Source organism: Oreochromis aureus, linkage group 20, assembly GCF_013358895.1.
Source record: "Oreochromis aureus strain Israel breed Guangdong linkage group 20, ZZ_aureus, whole genome shotgun sequence".
Taxonomy (NCBI): Eukaryota; Metazoa; Chordata; class Actinopteri; order Cichliformes; family Cichlidae; genus Oreochromis; species Oreochromis aureus.
The window spans coordinates 18,906,122-18,926,444 of record NC_052961.1 but is presented as its reverse complement, the minus strand read 5'-3'; the positions used below and the strand labels follow the sequence as shown (position 1 = coordinate 18,926,444).

The 20,323-nt window shown below is 39.9% G+C and overlaps 1 long non-coding RNA gene across 2 annotated transcripts in view; it reads left to right on the top strand.

Annotated features, from left to right (window-relative positions):
- LOC120435413 overlaps positions 1 to 20,323 on the top strand; it is a 28,947-nt gene that overhangs the window by 1,452 nt on the left and 7,172 nt on the right. The window contains exons 1-2 of one of the 2 annotated variants that reach the window (XR_005609710.1): positions 7,856 to 7,960; positions 12,150 to 12,398. This is a non-coding gene — a long non-coding RNA (uncharacterized LOC120435413). Of the gene's footprint in view, positions 1 to 7,855; positions 7,961 to 12,149; positions 12,399 to 20,323 lie in introns of those variants that run through there. The other variant, XR_005609711.1, reaches the window with a different exon arrangement.

Sequence of the window (20,323 nt, the reverse complement as noted above, 5' to 3'; positions counted from 1 at the left end):
ACGAGGAAGTCTCTGCCACGTCACTGTCAACTGCGTGACTGTTATCTCGCTCCATAATAAGTGTTGAAACCACGTACTAATTTTAATGGCACGAGACAAGCTGAATGGTTACCTTCCTTGAACTTCTTTCCTTGAATCAAAATGGGTCAACACAATGCCCATAATTAAATTTGTCTTAATTTGTTTTAGTTTTATTATTGACTCAAAAATAGAAAAAGAAACATAATTAATGGTATAGCATGCATTGAGCTTTATGATTTAAAACACGACTTATACTCTGGCCCATCATCCCACTCCTAAAGTGGGATCACGAATAGAAAGGAAAACTGATATATATTCGCTTAAAATGATATGCAAAACATTGCCATTAGGTGGTAATAACAAACCGCCTATTTATCAAAGCCAGGAAAATTCAATAACAGCGATGAACATGCTCGCAAACAGGCCTCGACCTGTAATCTGACATATCGGGTATTTGCCCGGTGGCCCGACCCACTTGTGGGTCAATGTAAGGGCTGCACCGGCCCTACAAACACTGACAACACTGACAGCAGCCCATTGAGTCATTTCCTGTTCTGAAACGGTATTGTCCAATCAAGTCTTCTAACGCAACCGGCCCCTCCCCTGCCTGCCCTGTGCGCACGGTCGAAGAAAATGGGAGAGATGGATAAAAACGACAAAACGAACGTGTTATGTCTTTCAATGAAAACATAAATAATTAGTAGGAGCTGTGTTTTCATACGAGACGTTAATGAGGTGTCTTGTGCTGAATGCATGTCAGTGCTAAAACAGGGCTACTCTGCCTGAGCAAGAGTTCACTCTGAGCTCTGACAAACTGACGAACTGACTGAGTTGAAATGCTGAGCATGTGCTGTGTATTGTTTATAGTACTTTCAGTTAGAGTTTTTAAATTATACATGCATGACTTTTTTTTTTTTTTTTTTTTTTTGAAGGCCCTAAGTCGTCAAGGTTTCAGCCAGAGAAACCATGATTTTTTTAGCTTTGATACCACAGTCTGTATGAGTCACATCACACGCAGAACAAGATGTTCCGTGTTGCTTTTTATGAGTCTAAACAAAGCCACATTCTGGTCGCATTCCTCAATCTCTGTTGTCAGCAGAACCCGTTTGTCTTACAGAAAAAAGAGGATACTTAGACTCTTCCTCATTTTTTCACATGGTTTAATTTTACACTACATACACTTCACACAGAGATACCTATCTGCAAAAAAGGAAACAAGTTGTCTGATTCAGTACACAGTTGTGTGGAATAAAAACCCTCATCAAGCCACTTACTGTGTTAAGAGTACTGGTCTGATATTGATTTGATTGTTTATGCCTATTTAGCTTGGCAAATACTATTTTTAAGTGTTGATTGAGCATTAACACCTGTTAGTTCAGCCAACTAATAATAATTATTAATCATTACTCTGAAAAATAAAAGGTAAACCCTTTTTTACATTACCCAATGCGTTTGAGTGGTTGAAAAAAATTGAACCAGGTACAAAGCGGGAAAATAGGAGTACCGACAGCCCTGTGACTCTTCTACTTCTGATAATAGGGCAAAGAGAGAGGACTTCTTGAAAAACAAAAAGAGGACAAAAAGAAAGAGCCCCTACTGCCTGCCTTAAAGGCCAAAGTGCAGCCTTTACGCACCAGTGGAAACTTTAATCGACTGCAAAAGAAATTAAAAGGGAAAACCTTGAAAATGAAACTTTGGACAATGAGATAAAACAGAATACACAACCCTACTGACTCTGTGTGCTCTTATCTTTCCCCTCTCTGGTGTTGTGTAGGAGGCAGGCAGGTGTGTGAGGTGTAGAGAGCGCTCACACCTGTTGGCATTCAGCTAACTGTTTAAAAAGGCTTGGAAGCTAACAGTTTCTCTCTATTCTCTCCAGCAGGCAGCACGTTGTTTGTTTAGTTTTGAGTTTCTTTTTTAGTTTTAATTAATTAATTTAATGTTCTTCAAAGCTCCTTTGGATGTGTGAGCTTCTGTTGGCAAAATCTGATAGAAACTGAGGTTTGCACAAACAGGTTGTCTTTATGAGTTCCATTAATCTTTGCAAAAGGGTCAAACAACAGTGCAAACTGTATGTCAGGAATCTGCATGCTTTGCGACCTTGTCTTTATAGAGATAAGTTTTCCATCTTCCATGATCACACGATACAGCCAAGACATTGCTTATCAGAAGCAATGTCCTTGTGCATGGACATGTAGCATATTTGAAAGATTACATGGACACAGAATATAACAACAGGGTCAGCTTGACAACTTGTCTTAAAATCTTCATTTTGTTTTGTCTTGGCTTTGAGGTGGTTCATGACACAAGGAATACGTGTTTTATTAAGCCACAAAGAAAAGTTCAAACAACTGATGGGTAATCAATCAGAGCCCAGTAAACCTGTCCCCTTGGGGCATGTGTGGGGCCAAGAGGAGAGGTTTGCAGACTCGCACTTTACACAGTCCTGTTGTGAAATGTAGGGCCCAGATGTGCCCAGTGGGGTTGCCCATGATGTGGGTCGACTGTTGACTGCCCAAACTAAGCAAAGCAGAGAGGGGGCCATGATGGGGGCTCATGTAGGCCTGCAGTAAACTAACAATATGCCAACCCTTTAGGTTTTGGGCACTATTTGGTCCTCACCTAGGCCAAACAGCACAGGGCCAGATGTGCCCCATATTTTCCTCCAGTAATGGGCCCTATAGTGGGCTGCCCACCTAAGTCCAGGTGGGCAGCCCACTATAGGCCCCATTAGGCCCCAAGTGGTGCAGAGTCCAAATGTGCCCTATGGTACATTACCATAACCAACTGGTTTGCAGTTCAAAAAAAGAAACCAAAGAAAAGCTACTTTCAGCTGCTTCCTTCACATGGGGTCACCAGAGGAAGTACTTATCAGAAGCAATGTCCTTGTGCATGGACATGTAGCATATTTGAAAGATTACATGGACACAGAATATAACAACAGGGTCATCTTTGTTTTATCACATTTGATTCCTTGCTAAAACAACCTCCAAGGGATTTGTGTATCCTCATAACCTCAAACTGGGAGTATTTTACTTATTAGATAAATATGTAAACCCTTTTTTATGAATACCCTTACCCCCCAAAAAGGAAACAAACTAAAATCCGATCAAACAAGTCAGCATGTTTTAGAAAATGGAATAGGGCCTGATAACTTTAACTGAGGGTTTCAATCAGTCGCCTTTTCTCCGCCTTATAGTTCTAAGAGTGTAAAAAAATATGTTTTTTGTTATACAATTTTCACTTTGCCCTATGTGGTGCTTCCCTATTATATATACAAATATAATAAAAATTAAAAAAGTACAACAAATTAAATAGAAACCGCAAACCCCAAAATGCATGAGATTGGGAATTAAAAAATATTTCATATGAATTCAAATGTAGAGCTTAAAGTGTTCTGCTTCTTTTACTTATTCTTCTACCTTTAGGGTCGGTACAGCAGATGTCTCTGTCTCACCTTAGCATGTAATAGAATAGGCCTCTACTATTAGACCTTTACTACATCAAGTCTTTTCTCTGTCTACCTCTTTTTTTCTCCTGCCTGTCAGCTCCATATTCACCATCCTTTGTTTATTATATCCACTATCCCTCCTCTGCGCATGTCACAATCATCTCAGCCTTGGCTTTCTAACTTCATCTCCACACAGCTCAACCTGACTCTCTCTGATATATACATTTCTAACCCTGCCCACCCTGCTCACGCCAAACAAGTCTTAGAATCTTCAACTCTGCCACCTTCAGCTTCACCTCCTGTCTTTGTTAGTGTCACTCTCTCCACACCATGCATCACAGCAGATCTTACTACCATCGTGTAAATCTTCCCTTTCACTTGTTGCCATCCTTTTGTCACATATCAAGCCTGACACTCGTCTCCATCCTGTCTGCACTCTCTTCTTCACTTCCTTGTACATTCTCCAGTGCTTTGAATTGTTGATGCCAGGTATTTTAACTCATCCATTCTTGATCTCTACACCTTGCGTCTTCACTGTGACAGTGTATGTGATCTTCTACCGAGTTTCATCCCTCTTCTCTCCAAATCATTGCTCCACTTCTCCAGGCTCTTTCCCCCTCCTTCCTGTTCTCAGTATAGCTCACAATGTGGCCAGAAAACATCAGTTTATTGAGACTTGCATGACCTCAGGAGTCAACCCATTCACCACTGCAAACAAGAAGAGGCACTGATCGTTGATGTAATACCACCCTATTAGGAAAATATATTTTCTAGTGCTTATTCGCTGTGTATTTTGTCTTACACATTTAATAACGAGGCCACCTTTCAGTTATAATCTGTGCCGGAGGTCATTAGGTTGTTTACCCAGACTGAAACTGTGCAGAACAGGAAGCTTTGTGCAGAGTTGCAGAGAACATTGCCTATTTTTTATGTTGCTAAAAGAGAATAAGAGGAAACAGATTGAGACTGTGAGACTGTAAGTGAAGTTTAAACATTAGTGCCTTAGAAGGGGTTGAACTTAACTGTCACTGTTGCAGGATAATATACTTTGCTTATGCAGACAGGGCGGGTTTAGCCCTTCAGCCCTTTAAAATAGTGGAGCCTGTGTGCTTCCTTTTTGAGATCAACACAGAAGGTAGTATTGTGTACATCTCCACATGCATGTGCTTAATAAATCATTGTTGTTGGCTGGACCTGCTCTGAGTATTGGTTGTTTATTCTCAGCACATCAAAAATGAATCGGGACAACCCCCACCTCAAAGCCATCTATCATTCCCACTGCACATATCACTACTGTCTCACTGTCCTCATACATGTCCTGCACCACCCTCACATACAGAACCACAGCTACTCTCTTGGCACCATCATCTGTTTTCCATAGATCTTTAAAGACACACTGCAACTCCACACATTGCATCTGTGGTGTTTTCTCTTAGCATGAAGCCATACTGCTGCTCACTGATTGTCACTTCTCTTCTTAACCTACCTTCATCAACTCATTCCTATAACTTCATGGTGTGGCTCAGCAGCTTTGTCCCTCTGTAGCTACTACAGCTCTGCACTTAACCTTTGCTATTAAAATCAGCACCAGTGCACTTCTAGATTATTCAGCCAACAGACTTGCATTTTCATTCATTTTAATTCAATTTACATATGAACTTTACACAATAACTTACAATAAAACAATTAAATTAAGTGAGCTATTGTCTGGTAGATGTGTTTATGTGATGTGATTTTAAAAAAATGCAATGACACCTAATTAGTCTTCAAAAAAAGATGACCAGTTAGTACTTTAGTTGTAGTGCTGCTGTGGGTTCACATGGTGGTGCAGTTTGCTCGCCTAAAATAAAGCACATGTACTCAAGGGCCCCACAGGAACCCTTAGGTCAATGTGTGTCAGGCTTGAAGTGTGTTTGCTTTGGTCTTATATACACACAGAAGTGCAGACCCACAATAAACTACTATTACCATTTTTTTTTTTTGCTGATTTAGGTTTAAAGTATTTAACTGTAGCAATTAAATACGAATGACAGGTTGCCCGTGTAAGTGGTAGAAAATAGAAGAATACTTAGATTTCCATTTTTGACACCAAAATGTCAGATTTAGATAAAACCAACATAAAATCCAAATAATCAAAAGTAGATGTGTTAGAGGTGTTTGGCTGACATACATGAACCACAAAGGAGAGAGATGAGAACATTTGCACATTTGTGAAAAACAGCACAGAAAGTTAACAGACTACTACTTTATTTAAGACTCTTATTGTGATTTACCCATTAAATGCTGAAGCAACAGTTCAATAGTCTTTATTCATGGACTATTATTTTATTTTTATTTAAGTTTGAAAATTATTTTTTGTTGTTCACTCAAATAATGAAATACATTTCTAATTTGTCTGTTATTATCAATAGATTTAAGTCAAATGTATTTATAAAGAACATTTAAACAAAGCTTTCGCTGATTACCTATATACACAAATGCATGTAATTATGTAGAACATGGACACAGAATTAAGAGGCCATCGGCATTAGCCAAATGAATAACAACTACACCAGAGGACAGCAGGAGACAGAGTTACAGAGGTAACAGCAAACAGGAGATAAGTGGGATGGAAAGGACAGAGAATAAAGATGAGTTTTGAGCCTAGTCTCAAAAGCAGAGATGAAGGGTACTCCTTTTATGTTAAGCTGTAGCCAATTTCACAAACGTGGAGCAGCAGCTGCAAAGGTCTGTCACCTTTTCGTTTGAGGCCTGACCTTAGGACATGTAAGAGATTTTTGCCAGTAAATCTGAGAGACCTGGGAGCTGAACATAAACAAATGACACTAGTGATATAAACTGGGGTCTGTCCATTACGAGCCTTAAAAGCAATCAGTAAACTCTTAAGCTGAAAATGGACAGGAAGTCGGGCCAGGACTAGAGTGTAGTACACATACATGTGTTTCATATATGTGGATCCCCTTGTATTAGATTCATGTTTCAGAAAGAATACCATAAAAAGATAAAGGTGAATGGTATATTTACAGTAGATGAGGCCTTATAATTAATAGATTTCATTCAAGATATGGATTTTTTAAATTGATCCTGTTTGCTGTGTGGACAAAGTGTGTTTGTGTTTTTTGTTTGTGACTCTATCCAAAATACATAGGATTTGTTTAAACCTCTTCATTGGGACACTAAGTCTCAGCAATAAGTCTGAGGTACACCTTGGCTCCAAAGGGTATGTGAAGTCTGTTGAAAGGAAAGCTGTACCCCAAGAGATCGTACACACCAAATGATCCAGTGCAGAGATATGATTTCTGGTACAAAGGGACCAATTCTGACAAAGAAGAATTTGAAAAGACAAACACAAAATGAAGAACTGCAGAATGAGCATAAAGACAGGGAGGAAAATTACAATCAACCAGAGGAGAATGTAGCAAAAATGTAATAAAGAAAACAGAGAAATTTGGTACAACTACAAATATCTGGAAGAAGAGAAGAAAGAATGGGAAAGCATAAAAAATTGGAGGGTGAGGAAGAGCAAAAAACAGAAAAAGAGGGATGTCAAACCTGGTGGTGCCAGTATATTGTGACTATTTCATGACCTTCAGTGAGATATCATATGGTATATATCAGTATAGGTTGACTTGCTATTGGCTCTTCCTGTAGGAATCAACTGTTAATTAAAAGCCTTTTCTCTTTGTGCTTTGACATGAAAAACAAAAACAAAAATCAATGCTGCTTGATGTTATATAGTTGTGGAAGGCATTTTAGTACAGTAACCTGTCATGTTGAAGAAACCAGTTTGAAATGATATGAGCTTTGTGACGTGGGTAGACTGTAATTATCAAAAGATAGACATTATCAGCAACAGTACTCAGGTAGCCTGTGACATTTTAACAATGCTTAGTTGACACAGAGAGGCTAAAGGTGTGCCAAGAACGTATTTCTAATCTTATGTATCTATCCACTTCTGTTGTCCCGTTTTGGTGAGCCTGTGTGAACTATAGCCTTAATTTCCAGGAGTGGCACCTGGTGTGGTCTTCCACTGCTGTAGCTTCAAGATTCTACATGTTGCACATTCAGAGATGCTCTTCTGCATACCTTAGTTGTAAAGAGTGATTATTAAATTTACTGTTTCCATTCTATCACCTCAAAGCAGTCTGCCCGTTTTCTTCAGACCTCATTTTTAGACAGAAAACTGCTGTTTATTGGATACATATTTTAGGACCATTATCTATAATCCCTAGAGATGGTTCTGTTGGGAAATCACAATGGATCAGCAGTTTCTTAAATATTCCGACCAGCCCTTCTGACATCAACAACCATGCCACATTCAAAGTCACTTAAAAATGACTTTTGTTCAGTTGATGCTCAGTTTAACTTCAGCAGGCTGTCCTGAGAATGTGTACTGGTCTTAAGCGACTTGAGGTCCTGCTTTGTGATTGGCTGATTCGTTTTTTTCCATGATGAGTAGCTGAACATATGTACCTGATAAAGATGTAGGTAAGTGCATGCCAGTATGATTGCGCAAGTTAGCAGTTATGTTATTTGGCATTTCTACTTTATATGAATTTTCTAGCAATAGTGCTATTATTAGCACCTTAGCTGTAACCTGGGTAAGCTACATAAATCTGACAATAGTTAGCTTGTACAGCTGGTAAAGTAATTAATAAAAACAGCTAGCTAAGCTACCACCTAGCTCAACCACAGGAGTTCAGATTATCCCCCAAGGCAGTATTTTATGTTGGTATTTTCTACAGCTGTGTAAAAAAACTAGCAATTAAACTGTGATACAAGACAAGCTAATGTTACAGAACAGTAGCCAGGAGAAAAATAATTATAGAAAACACCTTTGCTGAACTAGTAGTCCCACATAAAGTCCCACATAAATCACTATACTGGTGAATGTAATGCAGGCTACTGTGCAAGAATTGTTCAATTCCTTTATGACCCCCAGCTGGTAGTAAATTACTTTGATAAGGCAGGGCTCATAAGTTTCATACATTCAAACTTTGGCCACTAGGAGGAAACACAGACTAATTTTTGCTCTGTATAAGGGACACACTGTTGACTTTCTGGAATATTCAGCATCCTTATTTCTGATAAATGTAAGTATACAGTTAAAACAAACTGCAGATTATTTATGTGTTTTTGATGTTTTGAAGTGTTTAAAGTCGTTGTATTAAGCTTGCATGTACTTGCATGTAGAGTATTTCTGCAGTGCTCAGTGATCATAGAATGAGGGTCTTATAAAATGTAACATTTAAATGTTTTGTTGTGGTATATTTATTGTATTTGTCAAGTTCAAATACTTTTTAAGCTATTAGATTTCTTGCAGTGCTGTGCAAAAGTCTCAAGCCACCCCTCATTTCTTTATACTTCTATAGGAAAATTGGAAACTGATCCTGTGATTTATTTTGAAAGTGAATATTTGGTATGACCAGCTGAGACTGAAGAAGTCACTTGGATTTATTCTTTAATATAGCTTCAAAGTAGATTTTCAGGATGATTGAGAATGTATCAAGACGATCCTGTGATTTATTTTGAAAGTGAATATTTGGTATGACCACCTTTATTCTTTAATATAGCTTGAAGTAGACTTCAGGTATAGTTTATAGGTTTTTTGGAGAAGGACATTCAAAGCTGTTCTTTGGATACTGGCTGACTTTTATCGTGTCTTCTGTCACGATGTTCATACTTTGCTTCAATAATTGTTTTGTCCATGCTCTTGGAAGACCAATCCATGACTGACTGCATCCCATTGTGTTTTTCTATCTATCTATACTTTTACTTCATTGGCAGCATGTTTGGGATCATCGCCAATCATCAGACACACTTTATAGTGTCTGATGTTTGATTCATGCAATACCACACTTTGACCTGACAAAATCCTAAACACAACTGGCTTAAATGTAGCCCCAAACTATGACAACACCTCCACCGTGCTTTACAGATGGCTGTAGACATCCACCTTGTAAGTCTCTCCTGACCTCCTCCATCCATATTCAGAACAATTTGAATCAAAAATTTAATATTTAGATTCATCAATTCAAAAGACCTGGTGCTGATTTTCAGTCCAGTTCTTGTGTAACTTGGCATACTTAAGCCTTTCTTCCTGTTTCCCTTCCTTAAGAATGACTTCTTGACATCCGCCCTTCCATTGAGACCGTCTTGATGAGGCTTCAGCAAACAGTAGATTGTTTTCTTAAGTACATGAATTCCAGACACTGTTCATCTGCTGTAGATAGTTTTTTAAGTTCCTGTTCTTTTGTATTCTTCTTTTGTCCCTTTTCCTAAATTCAGCTGAAGACATGGGGAAAAATATGCGGTTATGCATTATGTGTCGACACAACTCTACTTCGTCCCTTGAGCTAAATTTGTTTTTCATGCTTGGTCAGTGTTAAGTGACTTAACAAACAAACAAATTCCTTTGAAAATCGTCAGGTCCGAAATGTCCAAAGAAAACCTGGAGAACTACTGCTCGAGACCACCATGGCAAATGGACTGGTATTTATATAGCATTTTAAAAAATGGAATTCAAAGCACTTTTTACAACAAGTTTCATTCAGCATATCACCCGTGTGATTGGTAGAATGAGGTGCTTTTGTATTAAAATAAATTACATTGAAGGCACAGAAAATATCACATGAACTAGAAATTGTTAAACCTGTCAAATCCATTTAGATGTTTCTTAAGGTGGGATATTAAGACACAAGCAGAAGGAGGATCTGATGATCAATGATAACTATTCTAGATTTAGCTTATGGTTCTGTTTTTCAGGATTTTGAGCCTAAGGTAGCAGAACAAGAAGGGCTATTGATGAACCCTCACCACACAGACTATAATGTTATTCCTTACCCCAAGAAGGGCTAAGAACAACTAAACTAAGTGCAAAACTCTGAAAGTTGGTGCATTTAAAAAAAAAGCACAACAGAGATGAACTGAATTCAATAAACCTGAGCTTTACAGTATGCTCATTAAGTAGGGTTAGGTAAGCTTTTCTGGAAGATGTCGAGTTTGGTGGTTTATAAGAATTATTTGGTGTGTGTGTTTGTAAGTGTGTGCAAGCGTAGGAGGTGTCTACTGATGACACCAAAGTCTGGAAGTGGCCACACGAGGATTAGTGGAACAGGGGGGTCGGCTTTGTTTGACACAAAATCTTCTGAACATCCCGACGTGTTTGTTTACTCTGATCAGTGTTTGTGTTGTGCACGCATCTGTCGTGTGTGTTTCTGTCAGCCTCCTATCCGTCTACTTGACTATGTTTGTGACTGTGTTTGAAGCCAAATTCTGTAACAATGGCTCCGCCTTCCAGGCTGTTTTACTGTACCGTCTGACATCCATGTTCACCATCTTCCTGCCCGGTCAGCCGTGACCCCACATGAGCCAGACGCCCAGACAGCAGGACTTGTGCGTGTTTCTGCTGTGCGTGTTGGAGGGAAACAGTGCCCCAGATAGCAGCGTGCATGTGTAAATGTTTATCAGTCGACATGTCAGTGCATTGTGTGTTTGTGTGCGTGTGTGTCAATGACCCAGAGAGACAGCAGGGCCAAGAAATGACTTAAATGGCCACAGCTGCATTTCCATGGCAACAGGGTGTTTTAATAGAGGAACATTATGGGCTAGAGCGCAGGGTAATGACCGCTTTGGCTGTCGGAATGCCTTGATCTTATCACCATGGCAAGAGGGGATGCTCCCACTTTCTGATGGTCTAATAGCCCCGGCTCTAATAGACAGGCAGACTGGGCCACTGGGGTCACCCGGAAACACAGACCTTCCCAAAACGCTCACAAACCAATAATGCTGCTTGACTTTGTCTGTCATTTGTCCTATATCTGGTTTAAGCGTCTACCTATTATAATGCTGTCTTCCTGAGAAATAGGCTGCATTTTGCAAGCGTATTTGTGATTGAAATGTAATCAAAAGGCGTTTCTTCCAGCAGACGAGAGGACGAAACAAGGGGATGGATGAGGAGAGAGCAGAAGAGAGATAAGAGCTTGTTGAAAACCTGTTTGTAGAAGAATGTCCTGTCACTGTTTTGGCACACACACAGACACACACACACACACACTCATACTTGCTAACCCTCCCGAATCTCACACAGCTCGGCCGAGTATATACACGGACAAATCCTATAAGTCCATTTGAATACCACAACGGTCTTCTTCTAATCTGTTTGTTTGAAGCTTGTGATGAATCTACAATTTTTCAGCGGACCCAGCGCAGGCCTAATATCCACACTTATTTGTTCATGTTAAGGGTTGAGTTATTTCTCCACACAATTGGTTGGATGCCAGCAATGGAGTGTGTGTGTGTGTGTGTGTGTGTGTGTGTGTGTGTGTGTGTGTGTGTGTGTGTGTGTGTGTGAGAGAGAGAGAGAGAGAGAGAATGTGGCTCTTTATCTCACTCAATGAGTGAGTGGAGGTTGGTTGTAAGGCCATCTGTCCCTCTCAGACACCTAATCTATCTCTGTCACACACACACACACACACACACACACACTTAAATGCTTGTACCTACCTATACAAATGAAATATCCTCTGCAGTGATGCTGCCTTCATTAGATGCACCATCACTGGACTATATGCTGCTACTCAGACCATAAATGACTATGCAAACTAACACAAGTGAGCAGTTTTTCATTTGAATTTTGTTGTAATCAAATTAAAGTCTCTGTCCTTCATACTCTCAGACAGACGGTGCTCAGGGTGAGAGCTGTGCCTCTGCTGAAGTGTCCCATTGAGTTTGGTGAAGTGGACTTATCTCCTACCATCCCCTCTCGCATCACACTCACTACTGGATCCAGACAGGGCTGAGTGCCACACTGATCCTGCCCTCCTCACACCAGAGAGGCCTCTTTCTTCTGGGCTCAGTCCCACACTCAGACCCCCTCAACCTACCACCGTCCTTACAGTTGTCAGAGTGCTGCATATCGCTAAAGGTAATGATCGCGTTTGTGTGTGAGGACTGGATAGTCGATGGTTGTGATAATGATGTCTGGAGATGCCAGATGATACTGCTTTATTTCTGACGTGACAGTATACACACAGGGCCTGAAAGGGGCATGAATGAAGAATCCTTGGTGCTATGGAAACCAGCCTTAGCAATCTATGCAGACTTTAGCAGATAGCATTTATCAGACTATCTGAACATGGTCTGCTCTAAGATTCCCAACCAGTCCTCCGGTGAATTACTGCACATATTAAAACTTTTCTAATCAAGTGCAGAGTACCGTATCAGATTTTGTAACGTTGCTTCTGATTTATTGATTTTTCATCACTTGTAGCTTGGTTCTTGGGTAACTGCACACATGGCATGCAGATTCCACTCATATTTGCAAAACAGGGTACATATCACACCCACAAGATTTATAATAGATTTATGGATTGATTAATTTACACCAGTTTTGCATTTTGGATTTTCATATTAATCACATAATATGATATATGACATGGATGTGCTGTGTCTGAGATTTTATTGGCCTCTTTCTTCTTACATATGGTCCCTTCTTACATATTGAGAAAGAGAAAGGGAAAGAGATTCAGTCAGCTATAAAAAAAAATCCAGCAAACCATCATATCCTACAGAAAATATGTGACTGAAACAGATTTGATAACATACAGTAAATGCCACAAAAATGCTCTTTATGCCATCCAGGATCCCTCTGATCTCTAATTTGTAAAATAAAATGTCAATCTTAAAAAGTTAGTACTTTCTTTTTAATCTTCCTCACTCTTGATTGGTCCCTGTACGGGTCGCCATAGTGGATCATCTGCCTCCATAACCAATGCCTAGAGTCGTTCTCTGTCACCAACATCCTCCTTTACTAAATCCATGGATCTTCCCTTTGGTCTCCCTCTTTTCTCCCTGCCTAGCAGTTCCATCTTCAACAGCCTTGCCTAATATACCCACTATCCTTGTTCTGCCCATATCCAAACCATCTCAGCCTTATCTTTCTCTCTTTGTCTCCAAACTGCTCAATCCTTTCCATTTGGGTCACTCCCAATGGAAATTTCAGCATTTTCAGCTCAGGCTCATGTCCTTTTGTTGGTGCCAATATCTCCAAACTGCATAATTGAAGATCTCAGTACCATCTGTCCTTCTGTCACAAATCACCCCTGACACTTGTCTCCACTATTTCCACCCTGTCTGCTCTCTCATTTTTACCTCTCTTGGGCTCTGTCCATTGACCCCAGGAAATTAAACTCATCCACCTTCACTTCCTCTGTTCTTTCCGTCTTCACTCTCTTTCACCTGCTCCCTCCTCTGACTACAGTTCATAATGTCATCTGCAAACATCATAGTCCAAGGATGCTCTTGCCTGACCTTGTCTGTCAATCTGACCTCATCTGTCACCATGTCAAACAAGGTGGGGCTCTGATCAGATCACTGATGTAATCCCACCCCCACCTTGAACCCATCTGTCACTCCGACTGCACACATCACCCCTGTCTCGCTGTCCTCATACATGTCCTGCACCGCCCTCACATACTTCTGTCCCACTCCTGATGGTACCACAGCTCCTGTTTTGGCTCCCTATTATATGCTTTCTCTAGATCCACAAAGACAGAGCGCAACTCCTTCTTACCTTCTTTGTACTTCTCCATAAACACTCTCAAAGCAAGCGTCACATCGCGAGTGCTATTTCTCAGCATGAAGCCATACTGCTACACACTGATCGTCTGATTGATCGTCACCTCTCTCCCTAACTACCAGTATACTTTTCCTCCAGGAAAAGTTTCTCAGGCTTCCTCTCACTCAGAGATTGTGTTAAACAATCTGGTTATTTAACCTAAGCATGAAAAATATTCTTACAAACAGCAGTGTGGGAGGTCCTTGCTCACAGGACAGACAAAAATAGCTGTTTGAAATACTGCAACTGTCCACCTTCACTCACCCCCCCACACGCACACATACTACAGTATATACAAACACTAAACCTCGCATGTCAAATTAAACAAAGAAGATAAAACTAACTAAATTTAATAACAAATGCTATTTAATCTCATGACTTAATTTGTGTAAATCTCCACATGTGAAAAAGCTAACATGGTTTTAAAGAGAGTCAGGAAGTTACAGAGCCCAGTCAAAATATAGCCTGGTTCCATGTAACCAAAGCAAGTTGTGTATGTACAGTTTAGACAAACAAGATGCTGTCAAAACCGGCATGAAAAAAATATTTTATTATTTGCTTAAAAAAAAGAAACATTTAAATATTGGATTGCCTCCTGAAGAGGACAAAAGAGAATTACTAACACTAACTATGTTAGTAATGTAGTCTGCTGTCAAATGTTGCTTAAGAATATAAATAACCTGAGACAGATTGTTGAACTAAAGAAGATTTTATCCATCCATACACTTACTGACCTCTTTATTAGGTACAACTTCAGGGTGGACACCCTTTTGGCTTCAGAACCGTCTTGATTCTTCTTTGCATAGATTCAACAGGGCGCTGATTTTGGTCCACATTGACATAATAGCATCAAGCAGTTGCTGCAAACTTGTCAGCTGGCCATCCATGATGCAAACTCCCATTTAACCTCATCTCAAAAGTGCTCTTTTGGACAGTCACCAGCTCTCAGTTCAATAACTCAATGTCATGAACTCACTGACATGTTCAACAAACCAGTTTGAGATTATTTGAGCTTTGTGATATGATGCATCTATCCTGCTAGACAGAGTCATTACAAGATAGGTACACTGTAGTCATAAAGGGATAGACATGGTCTATAACATTACTCAGGTAGGCTTAAAAAAAATGTTCAGGTGGTAATACGGGGCCAAATTGTGCCAAGAAAACATCCCCTTATGGAATATCCCCCATGTGGTCTTCTGCTGCTGTAGTTCATCTGATGTAGCCCAGGATCGATGTGCTGTTCATTCAGAGATGCTCTTTTCCATACCTTGGTAGTAACAAGTGGTTATTTGAGTTACTCCTGCCTTTTTATCAATTGAAAGTAGTCCATTTGCCTCTGACCTCTGGCATCAACAAAGAATTTTCACCCAGAGAACTGCTGCTCACTTTTTTTGGACCTCTCTGTAAACCCTAGAGTCGGGTAGAGATGGACAGAGATGTGAAAATCCCAGTAGATCGGCAGACCAGAATATACTCAGACCAGCACATCTAGCACCAACAACATTTCAAAGTCACTTAAATCACTTTTCTTCCTAATTTTGATGGTCTTCAAGCCTAAATGTGCTAAGTTGCTGCCATGTGGTTGGCTAATTAGATATTTGGTTCTAACTTTTCAATCGTTGCTTGCTGCACAGGTTACACAAACAGTGTCTGGTAGTGTTGCTTTTTTCCCACCATTGAATGCAATTTTTCCACTTGCAGCCTTAAAACAAGTTTTAATGTTAAGACTCGTAACTTTGAAGTGGCTGGTTGGTGAAGTTTTATGAGTTTTGAACTATGCCATGCAAGCTATTTCAAGTCATTAAACTAAACTCAGTTAGTCTAAGAGGCTACTGGGAGAAAATGCATATTTATTATACGGACTTTAACCATTTTTTTTTTTCATCCAGCTCACAGCAAATTAGCATAGCTCCCAAAACATCTTACTGGTTTGGTTTGGGTTTTTTTTTTTAAGTAATGCTCAGATTGTATGTTGGAGCATGTCATTATTCAGAATGGATGAAGATGGTTTCATGCCATAAAAGTTAGTGTTTTGTTTTTATGATACATACAGAAGGTTACTTTTAGGAAATTCATGCCTTGAATTAAATTATGTCTTTGAATTAACCTGGCATTCTTTTCATTAAATCCAGTTGTAAGAAGCATTTACTCTATGCATAGTTAATTTATCAGTTTTTTATTTTAAAGCATGGCTGCATGTCTCACTTTCTGACTTCTGGTTGCTTTGTCTGGCATTGTATTTATTTGTCAAAATGCATTAAGTAATTTGTTGATTGACTGGTACTATAGAGTAGGAAATTTTAAGGTCTCACTCTCCTTTTCTCTGTTTAAACGATAGTGGTATATTGCAGCAGCTGGATATTCACATGGGGGGTAATTATACTTTCACATTCTCCCAAACATTTCAAAGGCAAACCCCCTTCAACATCACCTTTCACTTATACTGCACAGTGCCGTCAGACTACATGTTCTTGGTGCTGTTGTTGTATGCGTTTTGGCTCTCTGTGTGGTAAACAGCTGTTGGTGTGTGCTTTAGTGTCTGATAAACACATTAGACTGTTGTTTACTCTCCTCTAAACTATCCCAGTTCAAACACTTGATAGATTTGGATCTCTTAGCCAGTAATGAAGATGTGAGTGCGCTTTATCTTAGCATTGTACAAAATCACGCTACCCTCTCGTGTTTAACACGTGCATGCATAAAAGTCATCTGCAGTTGACATCTACGCCTCTAGAAAACGTTTATGATATCTCTCAAATAATTTTCTAGCTTGCAGCTTTCTTTACCGTAATATCGAGGCGTCCATCATGCAGATGCCATAAATTCAATTCTATGACCCAGTTTTAGTGTTTGCATATAGCACATGTGTTTGAATAGAGGATCTGGTGATTTAGTGAACTTGCATGCTGCTGCACAGGTTTTGCAACTGTGAAACATATATGGTGGATAAGAAGAATTGTTCTTTTAGATAATTTATCGGTTGCATGTAACACTATGGGCATGGGTCTGTGCATGAACAATGTATATACAACACATTCATAAGTTCCATGTGTTATGCATAATGTATACTAACTATAGTGCTGCTGGCTGCTCCTACAATCTCTGCACGAGAGGAACAGTTTTCCATTCTGAGATGGATCAAAACAATGTCAGTAGTTGGCTGTAGTTACTGGAGAGAGATGTAGACACAATGGAGTATTGCCAAAAGAAGGTGTGGTGTGCCCCTGCCTCTGTGGCAGACTGGGTGCAATTTAAAATACCACCACTCTTTCAGGCATTGGGGCACCAGTCACAATACATAGCTTCTATTTTCCACCTAAACCTTTATCTGCAATAATGCAGGTTGTTGTACTGCTTTATGATGTCATCTTTTCCACACTACTTTAGTGTCTTTATGAACTTTTTTGTGTTGTGTTTTTTTTTTTTAAATTTCCAAATAAACCATGAATGTTAATTTAGAACAACATTAAACTGATTCACTGTTTAGCAGTAAAAACACATCCTCTGATTTTCATTAAAAAATGTCAAATTATGAACAGTAACTTTAAAACCTCTCATCTGCTGATGTGGTACAGGATGAAATGCTAGATATATGAGATCAGGCTCCAGGTTTGGTCCGGCCGCATTAGGATTAAAGCTGGGTTAAGCTCGTGTGAAAGCTCTATTATACTTGATTGAATTATCTCCTTACACAGAGTGGGAGGCCAGAGCATAAACAAGTCACTCCGAACAGGGAGAGGGACAGATGAGTTTCCGTCAGTTGTTTTTGTTAGACCAGCACTTTATTGTAAAACTGAAATGATATTGTTCCTGTGGCAGCTCTATGTAAATGTTTTGTGTGCAGTATTCCTCCATTTCATGCCGAGCGCTTGCTCTGTTTACCACTGTTTACTGAGCGATAGGGGCTACTGTACCGTGTCCTTGCTCCTGATCAACTGTCTCAATGTGGGTAGAAGGTGAAATCATGACAGGGGAAGCAGGGAGGCTCGCTGCTTCTGCAAATGGCTGTAGATGCCAGCAGAACGGTTGGAAAAATAAAACAGATATAAAACTAAAGATAATGTCAGGTTTCTGTAATTGTGTGTATGGACCAACTTCTGTGCCAATGCAAATTTACAGAGTGTTTGGGGAAAGAACACTGGATAAATGTGCACCTCAAAACACAAACAACAGCCTCCCACATTCCACATGGAGAGTGTTTGTTTGTGTGGTCAGCGTTTGGGATCTGTCACATGGCTGAATTTGTGTGTATCTTCAGTGGTTTGTGTTTTTCAAGGTGAGGAGCATAAGAGACTGACAGAGGGATGTTGACTCCAGTGACTCGATAAACACATCTACACCACTCTAAGCATCAACAAACACACAGTTGTGAACATGTTTGAGTACAGGTAGACACTCCAGTAGATGCTTTTACTTTCTTGCCACTTAACATTGTTATTGAGATCCTTTAAAAAGGTGTCCAACATAAGGCCCAGGGGCCAGAATTGGCCCAGCAAAAACTCCAATCTGACCCAGCTGAACGACTTTAAAAAATGTCGAGGAGGGCATAAAGTTTGGATTTTAAACTTTATGTTTAATATGTTTTTCAGTCTTTCCTGCTGTTAAATGCCCACATGGACATTCATACTACACCAAAGTGATTAAGTAACATATAATCAATTTCACTAGCTGGGCCCACGTCCTCATTTTAGGTTTGACAGCGTTTTAGTAGGTAAAGGTGAATGTTTGGACATGAACCGAGCTGCGGTTTCGGGAAGGCCTCGAAGATCCCCGTGTACTAAATAGGAGTGAAGAAGTTAAAGAATTGAGAACAAGGAGGGAGGGAGGGTGCGGCACGTAAATGAGAATGAAAAGCTTGCAGAACTAGGGGAACCTATATAGATGACAACCGGAAGGAGCGTGTTTGGAGGCGTGGTCCTGCTCCTGAAATTCCGATACATAATCTCCAATAAATGAGGAAATATGTCATGTTTTTCCACTTTTGGCTATATAAATTTGTTTTTCACCAATAAAATAAATAAATAAATAGTAATTTTTCTGTGAATTAACAGAAACTTTTTCTAATCACAGGACAATGTGGCCAATGAGGTACCAGAACCTTTCTGTAATTTTAAACAGAGTCCTACTAACAAATTTCTCTCAGCTCAACCACGACACTGCATGATAAAGCAATTCTTTATCATGTAGAAAAACTGGGATTATTGAAATTGCACTTCTTTTTATGATAATTAGATATCCCAGAGATTAAATGTGTAGTTAAACTACTTTACCTCAACAAAAAAGGGACTTTTACTAAGATCAGATTGGACGGTTTGTAACACTTGTAACACTAAATATTTGTTCCCACTTGCAGAAGTTTGAGGAACAAGGATCGCTTTTTGGCACATCACATGCTAATTAGAAGTCGTGATTCTGTGTGCGCTCCAGGATGGCTCGGCGCTATCTGTCAATGCCACTCAGGTAGCCATGGTATCAATGTTAGTGTCAGCATCAGCGTGTGTCAGCTGGTATCACTCATTGGTATCTGTATCTGTGAGGCCTACACAGTTTAACCCTGACCCTGTAGCTCTCTCGTTTCCCACACCTCTGTCTTGCGTGTGTATTGTCAGCCCAAACCCCCAGATTTCCTGGTATGTTGGTGGAATTTCGGCTATTTTTCCAGGTCACTGTTGTTTGTGCCTTGCAAGGTGTGTCTGTAAATTCCCACACAGGGAGGGAGATAAACACACTCTCACTGTCACACACATATACAAACCTCGTCACATTGCGGCCCACACCTTGTACGGTGAAAAATTCACAGTGACTAACTCTCTAACTGTCTGACTCCGGCTCAGCACTGAACTCTCGCCTGTGTATTCTTCAAGCCAACACTAAGCTTGACTTCTGGCCCAGCAGTCGGTAGTTAAATCACGAATATATTAGTGATGACAAATTGATGATGGACCAGGTCAAACAAGCTTTCTGCTCTGGAAAATTCCTTTAGGTCCACTGACATATGCTTGTATGTGTCAGTTGTTGGAGCAAATTGCAGAAGCAAGGGAAATATTGTATCTACAACAGTGCGCGTGAATGCTGAAAAAGTTTAGAGGAACTGCTGGAAAAATTAAAGTTTCTTGCCAGAATTGATTTGGCAAGTCTCTCAGACCAATATGTTGCTAAGACTGCAGTTGTCTCTATAGTTTTTGCGTTGCACTGCTGTACCAAAATGCATCGCAGTCACTCAGCTACAT